This window comes from Rhinopithecus bieti, unplaced genomic scaffold (assembly GCF_001698545.2).
Source record: "Rhinopithecus bieti isolate Rb0 unplaced genomic scaffold, ASM169854v2 scaffold_6513, whole genome shotgun sequence".
Taxonomy (NCBI): domain Eukaryota; kingdom Metazoa; phylum Chordata; class Mammalia; order Primates; family Cercopithecidae; genus Rhinopithecus; species Rhinopithecus bieti.
Genome location: NW_016805931.1, coordinates 4486888 through 4505402, shown reverse-complemented (window position 1 = coordinate 4505402; position 18515 = coordinate 4486888). Strand labels below are relative to the sequence as shown.

Here is an 18515-nt window from a genome sequence, read left to right as displayed (position 1 = left end):
AAAAAAAAAAAAAAAAAAAAAAAAAAAAGAAATGTACCCGGAAAGCAAGAGATCTTAAATGTATCCACAACCTAGAACAAACAAACATCAACATTTGCCATAATTACCGTGGGTGTTTTTAATAAAAACATACAGATAGATAGATAATTTTGGAGATTGCATTTCCCCACCATCACGGCCAGCCGTATTTTTCTTCCATCCTCTCCAAAACAACCTCTGCCATAAATTTAGGAAATAGTCATCCTGTTCACATTTTCATCTTTTTACTATATATGTTCGTATTCACGAACAAATATGTTGTAATTATAAAAAGTCATCAGTATCTTTTAGCTTATTTATTTATTTATTTATTTATTATTTATTTATTTATTTTTATTTATTTATTTTTGAGACGGGGTCTTGCTCTGTCACCCGGGCTGGAGTGCAGTGACCGGATCTCAACTCACTGCAAGCTCCGCCTCCCGGGTTTACGCCATTCTCCTGCCTCAGCCTCCCGAGTAGCTGGGACTACAGGCGCCCGCCACCTCGCCCGGCTAGTTTTTTGTATTTTTTAGTAGAGATGGGGTTTCGCCGTGTTAGCCAGGATGATCTCGATCTCCTGACCTCGTGATCCGCCCGTCTCGGCCTCCCAAAGTGCTGGGATTACAGGCTTGAGCCACCGCGCCCGGCCTAGCTTATTTTTTTTTTATTCCAACATTATGTTTGTTGAATTATTTTACTCTTGTCCCAGTGCACCCTGTAATTCCCATGAATCGACAGGTAGTGATAGATCAGCAGTAGTAAAGTAACTGATATGGGCAGGTTAATAGAATGACCCTTTCAAGAAGGGATCTCAAAGAGGGAGGCTAGGTAAGCTACAAAATTATCAGGGCGAAATGCAGGGAGGTAGAAGTGAAAGCAGCTTAGAGTCAGCCTGGGCTAAGGTAAATAAGAAGTGGAGCTGCAGCTAGAGGAGCAGGAGAGTATGGTCTACTTAAGTAGAAATCAAGCTTGCTGGTAAGCAGTTTAGGACAAGCTCCTGGTTTTACAGCAAGTCTTTTTATGTGATCTTGACCAAACCACTGCACTTGATTGCTCCTTTCTACTCCTTGATCCTCATGTGTCAAATAAAACCCCAGAATTGCAGAGCCAAAATGCAAATGAATAGAACTCCTCACTCAACCTCCCTCAGTTTATAAGTAAGGAAATGAAGACCTAGTAAAACATTATGACTTATAGATACCTGTCAGGGCAGAACCAGAAGCTGGACTTGGGCTAGGAAAAGTTGTTCCCCGTTGATTACATTTTCCAAAGGTTATACCTTTTCCACAGTTTCTGAGGTAACATGTTGATTGACTTGACAGTTGTAGAAATACTAGGAAGTGGTGTAAAGCCAAGACCATGTTTACTAAACAGTGCTGCTCTTTTTTTTACATCACACAGATGAGAAAGTTGGTGCTCAGGAAATTTAAGCAACTTGCCCAGAGTCACGTAGCTTAGAAGTGTTAGAGCCAAGATTTGGACCCCAGTGTTTCTCACTTTCACAGACTTGCTTTTAAACACTGCATTATGCCATGCTGCCTCAGTGTAAGCTCCTTCCAAAACAAGTCACTTCCAGTCTCTGACATGTAAGCCCAGAAGTTTTCAGATTTACAATGACATACTTATTTTCTATCTGTTAAGTCTTAGAGGTCAGGGTGTCTGCAATAGAGTAGAGCTTTAGAAATGAGGATAAAACATTTGGTTTGATGTTAGTATTAAGAACTCCAATGTCAAAGGCAGGAAACTTGGTAATTAATGTTTTAAATGGCCTGGAGAGATCACAGGTATTGAAATCAATATTTTGATGGCAAGATAACAATGTAGGAGCAAAGAATTGGAGGTGTTTAGCAAAATTATGAATTAAGTGGATGTGTAAACAGCAGATTATGAAAGGGAAACAAAGATTACCTGGAAAGAGTTTTGTGTTTTAGTCAACTGAATTACCAGAATGGGCAGAAAAAGAAAGTATCAAAAAGGGTGTGCTGATAGAAAATTAAATAAAGGAGAAGATGCCATGGAAATGTTTTTAGTGCAAATACACTATTGCTCATGGCTGAAGACAGAAAGAAGACTATGTGTGACTTCCAGATGAAGTTCAGGCATAGAGGCAAGGCTAAATAAGCACATAGACCCGAGAATTCTCGTTGATAGATCTTTGGAAATTCGGTATAAATATGACCAGTTCAACCATGTCTTAGCTACTGGATCAAAGGAAACATCTACCAACTTTGGGAGATGGGAATCTGGAAAATTGACAGACTGAAAAAACCAAAACCAAAGTGGGGGGGAAAAAAGCAGAATGAAGAATGCCATTTTAAAAATCCTAAGGGGCTGAGTCTGATGTTACAAGACTCTTTGACTTCATTCTCAATTCTAATATTTAAGTTAAGTGATTACGAACATAGAATTTTTTTCAAAACCTGTTTCTAAATGAAGGCTTCCCATACATTGAAGTTAAAAGTGGTCTTGACAGAAGAACTTCTTAATAGGTAATGGGTTTTACTTTGGAATGTTGAAAATGTTTAGAACTAGATAGAGGTGGTGGTTGCACAACATTGTAAATGTGCTAAATGCCACTGAATTCTTGACTTTACAGTTTTTAAGTTTATGTGATATGAATTTCACTTCAATAAATTATTTCTGTCGATGAATAATTATTGTATATATTTATGGGGTACATGTGATGTTGTTACATGCACAATATATATAATGATGGAATCAGGGTATTTACAGTATCCATCACCTCAAGTATATATTATGCGTATGTGTAGGGAACATTTCAAGTCCTCTCTTCTAGCTATTTTGAAATATACATTACCTGTTAACTCTAGTCACCTAATCTGCTATGGAACATGAGAGCTTATTCTATCTGTGTTTGCACCCATTATTCAACCTCTCTTCATCCTCTCCCCTCCCACCTACACACTCTTCTTGGTTTCTGGTATCTATCATTCTACACTTTACCTTCATGAGTTCAAGTTTTTCAGCCTCTGCATGTGTGAGAACATGTGATATTTATCTTTCTGTGCCCAGTTAATTTCATGTAACATAATGACCTCCAGTTCCATCCATGTTGCTGTAAATGACATGATTTTATTCTTTTCTATGGCTGAATCGTATTCCATTGTGTACAGCACGTTTTCTTTCTTCCTTTCTTTTTCTTTTTCTTTTTTTTTTTGAGATGGAGTCTTGCTCTGTCACCCAGGCTGGAGTGCAATGGCACCATCTCAGCTCACTGAAACCTCCGCCTCCCAGATTCAAGGAGTTCTTCTGCCTCAGCCTCCCAGGTAGCTGGTTCTACAGGCGAGTGCCACCATGCCCAGATAATTTTTGCATTTTCAGTAGAGATGGGGTTTCACCATATTGGCCAGGCTGGTCTCAACCTCCTGACCACGTGACCCACCCATCTCAGCCTCCAAAAGTGCTGGGATTACAGGCATAAGCCACCGCACCCAACCATATACAACATTTTCTTTATCCATTCATCTGTTGAGGGACACTTAGGTTGATACTCCATCTTTGCTACTGTGAATAGTGGTGCAATAAACTTGGGGATGTAGGTATCTCTTTGATACACCAATTTCTTTTCCTTTGGATAAATACCCAGTAGTGAGATTGCTGGACATTGTGGTTAGTTCTAGTTTTAGTTTTTTGAGAAATCTCCCTGCTGTTTTTCACAGTGGCTGTACTAATTTACATTCCCACTGGTGATATGTAAGAGTTCCCTTTTCTCTGCATCCTGGGCAACATCTGTTATTTTATTTTTTGCATTTTTAATAATAGCCCTCTAACTGGGGTAAGATGTTATCTCATTGTGGTATCAATTTGCATTTCCTTGATTATTAGTGATGTTGAGCATTTTTTCACATTGGACATTTGTATGTCTTCTTTTGAGAAATGCCCATTTATATCCTTTGTCCACTTTTAATGGGATTGTGTGCTTTTTTACCGTTGAGACGTTTGAGTTCTTAATATATTCTGAATATTATTCCCTTGTCAGAGGAATAGTTTGCAAATATTTTCTCCCATTTAATAGTTTGTCTCTTCACTCTCTTGATTGTTTGCTTTGCTGTGCTGTACAGAAGCTTTTTAGTTCAATATAGCCCCATTTATCTATTTTTGGTTGCATTGCCTGTGTTTTGAAGTTTTAGCCATAAAATCTTTGCCTAGACCAATATCCTGAAGTGTTGCTTCTGTGTTTTCTTCTAGCAGTTTTATGTTTAAGCCTTTAATCCATCTTGAGTTGATTTTTGTATGGTGAGAGATAGAGGTCTACTTTCATTCTTCTGCTTATGGGTATCCAGTTTTTCCAACATCATTTATTGAAGAGATATCCTTTCCCTAATGTATATTCTTGGTGCCTTTATAGAAAATCAAATGTATGCATTATTATGCTCTCTGTCTACTCTAAATCTAACAGTCTACTCTGTAAAATGGTGGATTTGTTTCCAGGCTTTCTGTATTATTCCATTGGTCTATGTGTCTGTTTTTCTACCATGTTGTTTTTGTTACTATAGTGTTGTAATATATCTTGAAGTCAGGTAGTGTGATACATCCAGCTTTGTTCTTTTTGCTCAGGATTGCTTTGGTTAGTTGTGCTTTTTTTTGGTTCCATACAAATTTTAACTTTTTTTAAATTTCTGTGAAAAATGACATTGGTTTTGATAGCGATTGCATTTAATCTGTAGATTGCTTTGGGCAATACAATTTTTTTTTTTAAGAGAAAAGGAGAAAGAATTGGGCACTGAGTACATCAGAGTAGATGTTTATCAATTTTTAAAAAAAATGGTCTTGGCTACCATAAACTGTGATGTTCTTGAGAGCTTACATTGTGTCTTGTTGATAATGAAATTGTTGATACTCGAAGTGCCTGGCACATAGTCCTGATTCATATGTATTTAATCAATGAATGAATGGATAATTCTGACCTCCTCTTAGTGAAGTGCACGTCATGGGGCTACCACTTGACTATATGTTGTGGGATAGATCAAAGAAAGGTAGGACACAACCTTGAACAAAATCAAAGTTACCTTCAGCTTGTTTATAAGAAGTGTTCTGGTGGAGAAATAATGAATCATTTCAGATTTTCGAGTGTTGCTGGTTTGATTTCAATTTGCATTTTTAACCATCAGTCTCTGTGGAACTTTAGTTTACAGGCAGGACTTTTGATGGAGCTTGGTGGCTCACATCTGTAATCCTGGTGCTTTGGGAGGCTAATGTAGAAGGATCACTTAAGGCCAGGAGTTTGAGACCAGCCTGGGGAACAGGCTCTACTAAAATTAAAACAAATTAGCCAGGCAGAGTAGTGCATGCCTGCAGTCCCAACTACTTGGGAGGCTGAGACTGGAGGATTCCTTGAGCCCAGGAGTTTGAGGTTACAATGAGCCATGATCCCACCACTGCACACTGGCCTATGTGGCAGATCCCATTTCAAAAAGCAAGGACACACAGAAAAAGCAGAATTCTAATTTGTTCTGCTCTTGTCTCTAGCACTTCATGTCCATTTCTCTGAATATGAACAGTGGGAAAGGTAGTGGAACTGAAATGAATCATAGAATGTTTCCTCTACTGGTAATTTTTACTCCATTTGTAGTGTGACTGAAGAGCTAATGTCAAGATGTACAGCAGGGCTCAATGATTGAAAAATAGTGTTACTGAAATAAAGGTCACCATATTGTAAGCTTTCTTTAAGATAGTCTTTTATTATTTTCTTTGTCATATTAGCGCCACTGGAAAAACACAAGTATACGTAGGGTAGAAAATGTAATGACAATTTGGTGTTTTATAAACAATAATAAATCAGCTTTCATGAAATTAGACTATGTCTTCTGCTCTGGTGTTAGAACTTACTTTTGCCTGAGCTCACTAAATAATTATTTCAGTTTCCCAGATAAATGTACTTCAGTGCACAGAGGCCATATGCTGGTAGCCCCTATATAATATATAGAGAGCATAACTTTCCTCTTCTCTCTCAGGATTTAAAATTAGGATTTTTATAAAATGCATTTTATTCTTATTTTGTTTCTCCATCATTAGAAAGATTCCTGGATCTATAAACCAAAAATAATAGTACTACTACTAATAATAAGATTTTGGCAATTTAAAGAGAAACTCACTTTCGTGAATATGGTCACACCAGCTATCTTTTGAACCTTAAAGGAGGCAGGAACAACATTTGAATTAAGAATTTTGGAGTATTACAACCTCATTTGGTTCTCAGAAGTTTTTTTTTTAAATTTCATCTTCTCCACACCAGTTTAGACAATTCTCTCCTGCTTCACTTTACTTTTATATCTTTTCTCAGAAAAGGTTTAAATTTTATCCTTCCCACCCCAGTTTATACAATTCTCTCGTGCCTTACTTTACTTTTATGTTTTTTCTTCCATTCTTTCTTGTTTCGCTCATTCACTCTCCCAAGTCCTCTGGCCTAAGTTTTATTTGTGTGGTATTAAGCAGAGACCAACAGAACAACTGTGACGACTTCTTGGGGATAAACCAGGTTTCACCCGAATTGTGGTGCATCTGCCACTGGTGCTGAAGCAGGGCAGAAGGGGGACAGAGGCATACCGGCAAGCACAGACACCTAAACGCAAAGAGAGCAGAACAACGTCAGGGATACTCTCTCAGTGCCTGGGAAGAAAGCAACACTTGAAGTGCTCATGGAGTTGTAAATAAGCTCTCTCCTCTTTGAAATTTGTGTTCGATGGTTGCTGTGTAGTTACAACAGTGTCATAAAGTACATAAGGCCTATTTTTTGAGTAATCAATGTTGTGGAATCATGCCAGAGCAGACCTACATTATATAAATTAATTTGTTTGAATTGCTCTATTCACTATGAAAAAATATTTATTGGAGTACCTTCTATATGCTGGGGACCGCAGCCTTGTGATACACAGGTGGAAAAGATAACACTTAAGCAGCTTACTGTATAGCAGAGAGGTGGATAAATCAACAGACAATTGAAATACAATGTGTTTAAAGGCCTGTTCAAGTCACAGGGTCACTCAGTGGCAGGAGGGATTCAGTCAGCCTGGGCCAGCCATGGCAGGTGAGTGGCCTTTGGAAAGTTACCAAGGTAAGAAATACCAGATATGTTCAAGGAACAATTCCAAGGTTCAATAAGGCCAGAAGTTAAAGGGCAATGTGAACCCTAGAAAGGCAGAAAGATCTGCTTTTTTTTTTTTTTTTTTTTTTTTTTGAGACGGAGTTTCGCTCTGTTGCCCAGGCTGGAGTGCAGTGGCTCCATCTTGGCTCACTGCAAGCTCCGCCCCCCGGGTTCACACCATTCTCCTGCCTCAGCCTCCCGAGTAGCTGGTACTAGAGGCGCCCGCCACCTCGCCTGGCTAGTTTTTTGTATTTTTAGTAGAGACAAGGTTTCACCATGTTAACCAGGGTGGTCTCGATCTCCTGACCTCGTGATCCACCCATCTCGGCCTCCCAAAGTGCTGGGATTACAGGCGTGAGACACCGCGCCCGGCCAGGATCTTCTTTTTACCACAGATTGTGCTGGGCACCATGAAGGATACAAAATAGCTAGCTATCATGGAACTTACAGTTTAATGTGTGAATATGGATCCATGTCCATGTTGGAATTTAACTCCATGAGAGGTCATGGATTACTTAGTCCTGGAAGCATTTGAATTTATACTGGAAAGCTATAGTGGAGAGTTGACAAAATATTTTAAATGTAGTAAGAATAATTTGACAATCTGTTGTGTGGTATGCTAGCAGACCAGTTCTTCTCCTTCCTCTTCTCACCACCCCACCACCCCTCACAAAATAAAAAAAAAATAAAAAAAAGTAAAATACCTGATCTGCAGTGTCTGTCTATAGCCATGGTGCAAATACTCCTCACATGGCTGGTTTCAAGCTATCACTGGTTCCAGAGTTCTTTGCAGAATTCTTGAATGTTTAACACTTGACAAGATCCAGTTCCAGCATATTCCTGCAACAGCGATTCTGCAGTTCTCAATGTCAAATAATAGAACCAAAAAGTCATATAAATACTGCAAAGAAGAAGAGATAGTTGAGAGGCAGCTTAGTCAGGAAATGCTCCAGGGGGGAAGTCAGGCTTGAGTTGGAACTTATAGATAAGAAATTTAAATAACAAGGAATGAACACTCCCACCGTGATGCACAAATATTGAATCATGTGTGTGACCAGTGTGGCAGTCTGTAGTGGAGGGTCCAGGTGAAATTTAGGCCATGAAAACCTTGGTCTGTCAGACTAATACATTTTGTTACAGTAAAGTTAGTAGACAGCCATTAATGGTTTTTAAACACAGATGGTCATAGCAATGTTTTGACAAAAGCAATTTTTAAGGAAGATTTTGTTTTATAAAAGTTGAATAATTGATAGCAGCGAGACCCCAGAATAGAATAAGAGAGCTGCCTCATATACGTGAGAGTAATTCAATTCAGCAGCAATCTTGGAAATTTGTAACGTCTGTGGTGAGAAATTGTATCCTGGAGTGTTGGGTAAAGCCACTGTGAGGCCAAAGAAATTAGTGGCTAAACGTAGAGAAATTAAGATGAAGAAATTGGCACATGGAGCCACTGTGTACTATAAAGTATTTTTATTGGTATTTAGTCTTGCCGTTATTGTTGCTAATGAGTGGATTGAATAATTACCAGCTGTTGTTAGTTACTTGAAATTAGGTGCCTAAAGCAACCTCTCATCTTGCAGAAAGTTGTCTTTCTTGAAACTTTTTAAAAACTTGTTTGAAACATGAAGACTTGGAATGGGACGTCTATCATAGCAGCACATCTGAAATCCTTCTCATTCCTGCTGTCATTTCTGTCCTTTCCCAGTCCACTTTGTCACCACCCCCACCATTCATTGTTCCGCCTGCAATCCAGCTTTCCAGTCACTCTCCCTACCTCTTGCCTGGCTGCAGCGTCATCATTTAAACAGCTCTGGGTTGGTATCTCCTTTCACCAGAATTCCTGCAGCCGTGGAGTACGTGCAGAGCATCTTCCTTTTGACCCTCTTAAAATACTGAGGGGTGTTTCCGACACACATTGCTTTGTAATTCAATAATAGGGCAGTTGTGGGTTCTTTTTATTGCAGTTATGCTGATTTTTAAAAGCACTCTGAGTTAAAAGAAAAGGTAGTAAAATATACATGTACCTCGATGCTCATTGATCACATTTGCACATGTTCTTGCCAAATGTTATTTTCAAAACCTGTCTCTGCAGGTCTGAGCTGTGAAAGTTTGGGAAATTAGGGTCAGAAGGCAAAAAAATTTGTTTGTATCATCATCATACAATATAAATTACATGCAGCATATACATAGAAAACAATCCAAGGGATCAGCTTCCTGGAAATCATTCCTTCTTGTTTACTCTGATTATATAATGGGGAATTGTATGCTTTATGCCATTTTAACTTCTTGACTATATATGCTCAAAAAAGTACATTATAATATAGCTCAGTACTATATATGCTGAAAACAGGTTGCTAATGAATTTGGACAAAGATTCCCATTTTATTTCCTGCACTTTCATACATTTTTCGGCTGTATATTATATTTATTATATGTATTTATTAGTTAGGACTATAGCAAACACTAATTCATCAACTGAGATAAGAAATGTGTTTTCCATTAATAATTATAAATCTTCCAGAAGATTGTGGGATTTACATTGTTGGGGATCTAAACAGAACCAAAATCATTGCAAAGTTATTTTAAAACTATTATTAATTATTTATGTAATCATAGATTATGGCTTGCAGAAGACTGATGAAATTGTTCAACAAACCATGTAGGTTTTGTGGAAGAGCAGTAAACTTTGATAAGTAAGCTCAGAGTGGTCCATTAACCTTTTCTCTATATGCACATTATGTGTTGATAAGCATGATATATATTATACCTCAATTATTAATAGCAGTATACACCCTAACTGTTAAGAATTCAGCCTGCAATGCTCATAGTGTCCCCTTTCTTCTAGAACATAGATCAGCATCAGGAAGGAAGCAAAAGAGGTCTCTGAGCACTCAAAATAAATGTTCACAGTGTTCACTCACTAAAGATAATGCAGGTCATTAGCCCGAGAAATGTAGCTCATATTTTAGTGATGATTCATACAGGCTTGGTCATGTGATTCTAAACCTTCTATAATTGGATGAAGCAAATTAGGAAAGACTGGGTAGGAGATTGCAGGGAAAGTCGCAACTGATATTAGCCAAGTGTCAGCTGATGGCCTAAAAACAACAACAAAAAAAGAAAATCTACAAAATCATTAGAAAACCACAGATGTAGCTATTTGGGGCCTTTTTGAAAGGGGCAATAAGCTCAAACCATCTTTGGAAACACTGAGAGCATCCTCTCTGGACAACTGAGTATAATTTTTGGTGTTCAAATTGATGACCCCAAATCATCAAAAGATACAAAATTAAATTTTGCTCAATCTGTGTTGCTCTTCTATATTATGCTAAGATTTCTGTTTAATGCGCTTAAAAGTAAGACTACCTCCAAATTTAATCCCCATCCCCTTCAATGCCTCCTCCTGGACATTGCTCCATCTATCACCCCTTCTTCCTCTTTCTTTGACCTACTCTTTGGTGGCTGCATCTCCTTCAAAACTGGTTGAAGTTCCTAAGGAAAAAGTTCCCTTCCTCTTTGATCCTGTATCTTCCATCAGTTATTACCACATAGCTCTACTGATTTTCTCACCCAAACTTCTAGAAAGTTTACACTTATCATTTTCATTTTCTTTTCCCTCTACTTATTCCTCCACCCCCTGGAAGTCAGCTTGCAGCCCCACCACTCTGTTGCAACTACTGCTGTAGTTCCTCTGATCTCCCAATTGCCAAACCAAGTAGATATTTTTCAGTTCATTTCTCATCAAGCTTCTCTAAGTCAATTGCCAGTCTATCCTCCTCGAAAACCTTTCCATCTTTGCTTGAGGTTATACACTCTTTCTTTCCTTTCCCCCCAACCCTTCCTTTGACCTGGGGTTCCCAGGATCCCATTTTCAGTCCCTGCTTTCCTCACTCTGCGTGTCTTCCAAGACTGACTTGTGCATTCTTATTTTAATTACCACCTGTTTGCTGAAAGCCCCTAAATTTATATAGAAATCCATCTTAACCTCTTCTACAAAGCTTGGAGCCCCAATATTTATTGGAAATTCCCAACTGAGTATCCCATGGGTTTATCAAATTCTTCACATCCAAAATTAAATTTAGCTTTTCCTCTACATTTGTGCCTCCTTATATATCTCAGTTGGTGACACTACCCAGTTATCATGTTCAGAAAATAAAATAAAATAAGTCATAAAAGCATCAAAACGCTATAAATTTATCCATGTAAGGATTGCCACCATTAGTATATACTTTAAATCCTCCCAAATGTTTGTATACTTATATATACATTTGTATATATAATATACATATATGTATATGTATATTTAAAGGGATCATAATATTTGGTGACTTACTGCTGTAACACATTTTTCCCATTTAACAAAAAAAAAAAAATTTCTGCATCAAAGTATAGTTCAAAATTATTTTTGTAGTTGCTTACGTTCTAACAGTTATTTAACCAATAATGTTAAACATTTACATCATCTTTGCAACTTTATTTCTCTTGTTGCTTTTTTCCTAAGAAAGAAATGGCTAGTGAAAATGACCCCAAAAAGGGCATATAATATCAATGATAAAAATGAGCTCTTGGAAAGGGAGGAGAGAATTTTCTGGTGTATGGTAGTAGCAGTAACAATGGCCTAGTTACACTCAATATCTCAATATGTAATGCCATTTATAGACAGCTTACCGTGTGCCACGCTCTTTAAGGACTTTGTATAATCCTCACCATAAATCTGTGAGATTGGATACATTATTGTTTTTATTTCATTAGGAAAGGCTGGGTAGGAGATTGCAGGGAAAGTTTATTTCATAGTTGTGGAAACTGAGGCCCGGAGGAGTGAAATACTAGGCCAGGGTCACACAAGTAATAAGAAACAGAGCCAGGAGTCCAACTTTGGCCATCCGTTTCCAAGATTGGTCACCTAACACAATGCTAATCTGCCTTTTGTTGTACCCTAGGACATCCTTTCTACCAGAATGTACCACTTAGCTTTATGTTTCTTAGAACAAAAGGAATAACTAAAATAGTTAGTTAGCTAAGTTGTCAGAACTTTTGATGGATAGTGTGTAGAGAAACAAAAAAGACACAGTTTCTAAGAGGTAGTAATGAATGTTTCATTCATGTCAGTGATTATTTTGGGTTGTTGATATGTTTTTGATAATAGAGTAGGCAAAAACCATACCATCAGTGTAATAATGGAATCCTTAGTTTAGGTTTAACATGATTTTTGAAGAAGAATCAATGTGCAAATGTTGATATATTTTCAGAATTATGGTTCAGAAATGTGAATTATTCAAGTCTGCTCATATCAGAATCTAACTTTTTAAGAAAGGAATAATAGAATATAGGAGGTCCCCTACCATCGATTCAACTTCTGTACCTCTATTTTATTATTCATATTCAGCTTGCTAGTGAAGATGCCTTGTATCTGTTGTGTCACTGGGTATAATGTCTGGCATTTGCAGGTGTGCATGCAAGGAAGGAAAGAAAGAAGTGAGGGAAGGTGAAAGGAAGAGAACAAGGAGGGAAGAAGGGAAGGGTAGACACTTTGGGAGGCCGAGGCGGTTGGATCACCTGAGGTCAGGAGTTCGAGACCAGCCCGACCAACATGGAAAAACCCTGTCGCTACTAAAAATACAAAAATTAGCCATGCGTGGTGGTGCATACCTGTAATCCCAGCTACTTGGGAGGCTGAGGCAGGAGAATCGCTTAAACCTGGGAGGCGGAGGCTTCGGTGAGCCGAGATCGCGCCGTTGCACTCCAGCCTGGGCAACAAGAGTGAAACTGTCTCAAAAAAAAAAAAAAGAAAAGAAAAGAAAAAGAAAAAAGGAAGGGAAGGGTAAAAAGAAGGAAGGAAGGAAGGGAGGGAAGGTTGAATTATAGATTTCCCCAACTGCCTCCCACACAATTTGCTCTAACCATAGCTTCTTCATCTCAGTTGCTCAGGCCAAAGCTTGAGAATATCCCTGTGTCTACCCTTTTTAGAACATCTCGTATCTAATACATTAGAAGTCCTGAAGCCTCTGTTCTCAAAATATACCCAGAGCCCAGCATCCTTGTCACCATCTCCATCATTACTATCTTATTGCAAGTCACTCTCTTCTCTGGCTTAGATGGTTGCAGTGGCTGTCTAATAGGAGACCCTGCATCTCCTCTTGCTGCATTACAGTCATTCAAAAGACAGCAGTCAGTGCAGATCATGTCATTCCTCTGCTCATAACCTTGCAATGGCTCCCATTTCCCTCAGAGTTAAAAGTGAGTATTGCGGCCCACAACATCTAGCCCAATTTGACCCCCGTTTCATCTCTGGTCTTCTTTTTTACTCTTCTTTCTCTTACTCACTCAGCTCCAGCCCATTAGCCTCCTTACTGCTTCAAGCACTTCAGTCACACTTCCATCTGAAGACCTTGGTGTTACACGAAGTGCTCTTTCCCCCAATATCTTAGGGCTAATTCCATTGCTTTAAGTCTTTGCTTGTGTTTCATCTTCTCGATTAGGCCATCCATGACCATTCCATTTTTTAACTGCATCCCACATTAATACCATTTTCAATGTCTGCTCTATTGTGTGTGTGTGTGTGTGCTTGTTTGTTTCATACCATGTCTGTCCTTCTAACACATAATTTACTATATCTATTATTTATTATCTCCCTCCTGTACTAGACTGTGAGCTACCATGGGGAAAGATCTTCACCTATTTTGTTCACTGATACAGATATATGTACACAACAGTGCCTCAGCCATCCTAGGTTGCTCAATACATTCTTGAATAAATGAATTATCAATTTACTCAGTTTCTGTTACACAGATGATTTGGCTTCTTTGATTTCCCATTAAAAGCCTTGTTTTCATTGCCAAATAATTGAGAGTTTCACTTAGAAGATCAGGAACGTCAAGGACATCAAGCTCTGTGGTCTTGGAAAGCTGTGGCTTTGGTCTCTGCTTCATTCCCCTTGAGATGTATAATACAAAAATGTAGTGGAGAACACATTCAAACATCCCACACTTCGTAAGTTTCTTACAAGAAAGAAAGGATGGCTTTTTTTTTTTCTCAAAACAATGTCTTAGTTATAAATTGAATTTGTATAAATGGCCAGTTGTATATTAGGGCAGTTGCACAATAGGAAGCATCCAGGAAACAATCATAACCTCAAGAGCCTATTTGAAAGTGGGATCCTAAATAGCTTTCTATGATCTCCCCAGAAAACTATAGAGTTTCCCCAGAGAATAAGCCAGCATTTTGCTGACCATTCTGCAAGTCCAGGATCATGCTTGCATAGTTATAGCTTGGAAGGAGGCAAATTGAAAGTCTGCAGGGACTATCCCCAGTGAGACTACAGAAAAGCCAGAATACGAAAAGGCAAGATTTGGGGTAGAGAACTGAGCCACTTCTCACTAGTTTGCATGAAGCGTTGAATATCCCATGAGAGAAAACATTAACGTTCTATGAGACACCAAGAAAGGTGTATAGATTATGAAAGCATACAGATAGAGGTTATTTGTTCCCTCTCTCCCTTTAAAGAAAAGTAACTTTGCAAGCCACAGTTTAGGTACAAATGGACTTTTTGACACTGACAGGAGCAATGTCATAAATTGGTTAAAGGTTGCAGTCTAGAATCAGGCTGCCCTGAATCCCAACCCTGCCATTTACTAGCTGTGAAACCTTATGCTTCCTAACCTCTGTTTCCTTTTCTTTTCTTTTCTTTTCTTTTCATTTTTGTGACTGGGTCTGGCTCTGTTGCCCAGTCTGGGGTGTAGTGGTACCATCTCAATTAACTGCAGCCTCTGCCTCCTGGGCTCAAGCGATCTTCCCACCTCTGCCTCTCAAGTAGCTGGGCCTACAGGCACGCACCACGATGCCTGGCTGATTTTTGTATCTTTTGTAAAGATAGGGTCTCACCATGATGCTCAGGCTGGTCTCAAACTCCTAGGCTCAAGAGATCCACCCGCCTCAGCCTCCCAAAATGCTAGGATTACAGGCATGAGCCACCATGCTCAACTAACCTCAGTTTTCATAGTGGTAAAAGAGGAATACCAATAGCACCTCCCTTGGTATAAGGATTAAATGAGATAATCTACATAGCGCTTGAAACAATGCCTAGGCAGTGTTCATCAACAGTTAACTGTGTGCTGTGTACATACTGGAGGTGCTACCTTATAGAAATTTTAAATTTAAAATGGTATGTAGTTGGAGGTTAGGGGTTACCTAGGAGTATCGCCTAGGGAAAGACAGTTGGTTACCCAGACAGGTCCTTACAGAGTAGTGTTTTCCTTGGAGAATTAGCTATACTCCAGAGTCTGTCCTCAACCAAGCAGTCTCAGAAAGGTGATCTTGTCACAGCCTCTGAGTAAGCTGATTCCAACTCTCAAAAGCTCACAAGAACCTTAAAGCCAGAGTATCAGCTGATTCCTTAAAAGCTACAAAGTGTTTTGGCCTTGCCAGCATACACTTTCTCCTTCTGTGGGTAAGTTCAGAATGCTAAATAGTACATAGCATGGATTTAGAATAGACATATATACATATGATCAGAAGACTGAGTGGTCATGGTTTTTGAGGACCTAGGACATCCATGTGAGCAGTAGGGAGATCACAGGAGGATGGGCACACACTCCTGAGGCTCATACAGGCACTCCCTCTCTCCATGGGCAGTACAAGTCAAGTCTCCTTTGTCTTTGATTTACTTGCCAACCACCCTCATTCTAATGGGAACTTTCTTTTTCCAAATATGTTAATACCTTCAAGTAATTACTGTCAGCGTCCAGCCTGGGAGTCTCTTGGACACAGTTTTTCATAACTCTAGATGGATCTCATAATTTGCCCCTGAAAGATGGTAAATGATTTTACTTCTCTTACTTCTGGACTGTAAGGGGGACACTTCACTGTTGCTCCTTGACCTCTTCTCTCTAGATCCCACAAGCCAAAAATTGTTGGAAAGGATTCATATGAGCTGGGCCCAACAGGCTACAGCATGCACCAGCCCCTAAGGCCAGCTTTAGGATTGGGCGGAATGTCAGTCCAGCTTAAACCCCACTTGGCTTATTCAGCAGCCTCCTGCAGTTGTCCTCTGCTAGCCCTTGGCAGACCAGAAATGTTCTAGAGACTGATCTCTATTACTCTGGGCTTTCCTTAACTTGGCATCCATGAACAGATCCACTTAAATGCTCCAGATTCATGAAGTCTCCTTATCAGAGCTTCTCATAGCACCCATACTTTTCTTTCTCAGCATTTATTATGAATGCAATCAAATCATATTTTGTTCATATTTTGTTGTGATTGCTGTTTAATGACTATTTTGTCCATGAAAGAAGGAACTGTATTTGTTTTATCACTGGTTTATCCAAGGGACTAGAACAATGTATGGCACATACAGGATTTAATGAATGTTTTTTAATGATTAATGCCCCTTAAGACAGTATTTTTCATCTGAGGGTCTCAACCTCTATGTGCATTATGAAATTGATATAGTGAGTCACAACTATCAGTAAGAAAAAAAGGAACTGGAATAGAGTAGAAATAAATGAGAATGTATCACACACAGGGAAAAACTTTTATAAATTTGTTTCAGTATGGATAGGCAGGCCTATATCACACACACACACACACACACACACACACACACACACACACACACACAGAGTTCCTATGAATTTGTTAATTTTTTTAATTTTTATTTGCATTTTTTGAGAAGGAGTCTCACTCTGTTGCCTAGGCTGGAGTGCAGTGGCACGATCTCCACTCACTACTGCAACTTCTGCCTCCCTGGTTCAAGTGATTCTCCTGTCTCAGACTCCTACATAGCTGAGATTACAGGCACTCGCCACCATGCCTGACTAATTTTTTGTTGTTGTATTTTTAATAGAGATGGGGTTTTGCCACGTTGGCCAGGCTGGTCTAGAACTCCTGACCTCAAGCGATCGGCCCGCCTTGGCCTCCCAAAATGCTGGGACTACAGGTGGGAGCCACCGCACCTGGCCAATAGTTTTTAAGTTAAGAATTTTGAGAAACACTGTCCTAGGTTCCCTCTAAAACAGAAGATAAACATAGAAACTCACCCTATGTTCAGCCTTTTAGCCCTAATACTTTTCTTAATCTTCCCTATGACCAAATATTACCATGCACACATGCACACATATACATACATGTGTGCACATACACATGTGCACTAATCCATCTAAGTGCTGCTGTTAAGGAGGAGCAATAGAAGAGATGATGCAGGGAATGGTTTTTAATGGTTATTTACTTTTATAATGGTTTTCATTTGTAAAAAGAAGAAACCTAGAGCTTTGTATCCTAAACAAAATTTAGGATTAGGATACGAAATAATAAAATTCAAAATAAGTCTTGACTAGTGAGTGTAGAAGGACAGTTCTACATCCAAAGCTCCAGTTGGGTTTACGCTTTTTGTATTTATCAAAAGGCAGTAGTGATTTAAAGTGTTGGTAAACACTCAGTTTCAGTTTTCTATTACTGCATAACAAACTATTCTAGAAAGTGATGCCTTCAAACACAACCATTCTATTTTGCAGTCTGTGCTGGGATCAGCCGGGGAGTTCTGCTGGTCTTACCCATGGTCCCCAACATGGCTGCAGTCACTTGGCCAGTAGACTGGAGGCTGGGCTCAGCTAAGAAAATGTGCCTTCTGTCTTTCTTCATGTAGTCTCAGGGCTTTTCTCTCTCTCCATGTGGATTCCTCATGTGAACTCTCCAGCAAGGTAGTCAGAATTTCTTTCCTGGCAACTCAGGGCTGCCAAAAGCACAAAAGCCAGGCCTTCTTAAAGTTTAAGCCCAAAACTGGCACTTGGCCAATTTTGTGTGTTCTATTGGTTAAAGCAAACCAAGTCAAGAAGAGCCTATACAAGTAGTAATATTACAAGTATGATGAAATATCATCCTCTTCTTGAACCAAACAGCATATGCTTCCCTCCACTCTTACGCTCTGTAATGCTTTGGTTTTGGGAGTCCCTTTACATGAAATGTCCCCCTTCTACTTCTCCGTCTATTGAAATCCTACTCATGCTGAATCCAGCTCAGAGCTATCTCAGTGATTCCTTTCATACATCACTATTATCTCATGCTGGAAATAATCACTTCTGCCGGGTGCAGTGGCTCATGCCTGTAATCTCAGCACTTTGGGAGGCTGAGAGGGGAAGATCACTGAAGGTCAGGAGTTTGAGACCAGCCTGGCTAACATGATGAAACCCTGTCTCTACTAAAAATGCAAAAATTAGCCAGGCGTGGTGGTGAGTACCTGTAATCTTAGCCACGTGGGAGCCTGAGGCAGGAGAATCACTTGAACCCAGGAGGCGCCCGTTACAGTGAGCCGAGATCATGCCACTGTACTCCAGCCTGGGTGACAGAGCAAGACTCCAGCTCAAAAAAAAAAAAAAAAAAAAAAAAAAAAAAAAAA

At 39.2% G+C, this 18515-nt stretch overlaps 1 protein-coding gene across 5 annotated transcripts in view; it reads left to right on the top strand.

Moving 5' to 3' along the window:
* The window catches only part of PDE4D (phosphodiesterase 4D), a 640379-nt gene that overhangs the window by 481389 nt on the left and 140475 nt on the right, over positions 1-18515 (top strand). The window lies entirely within an intron of this gene.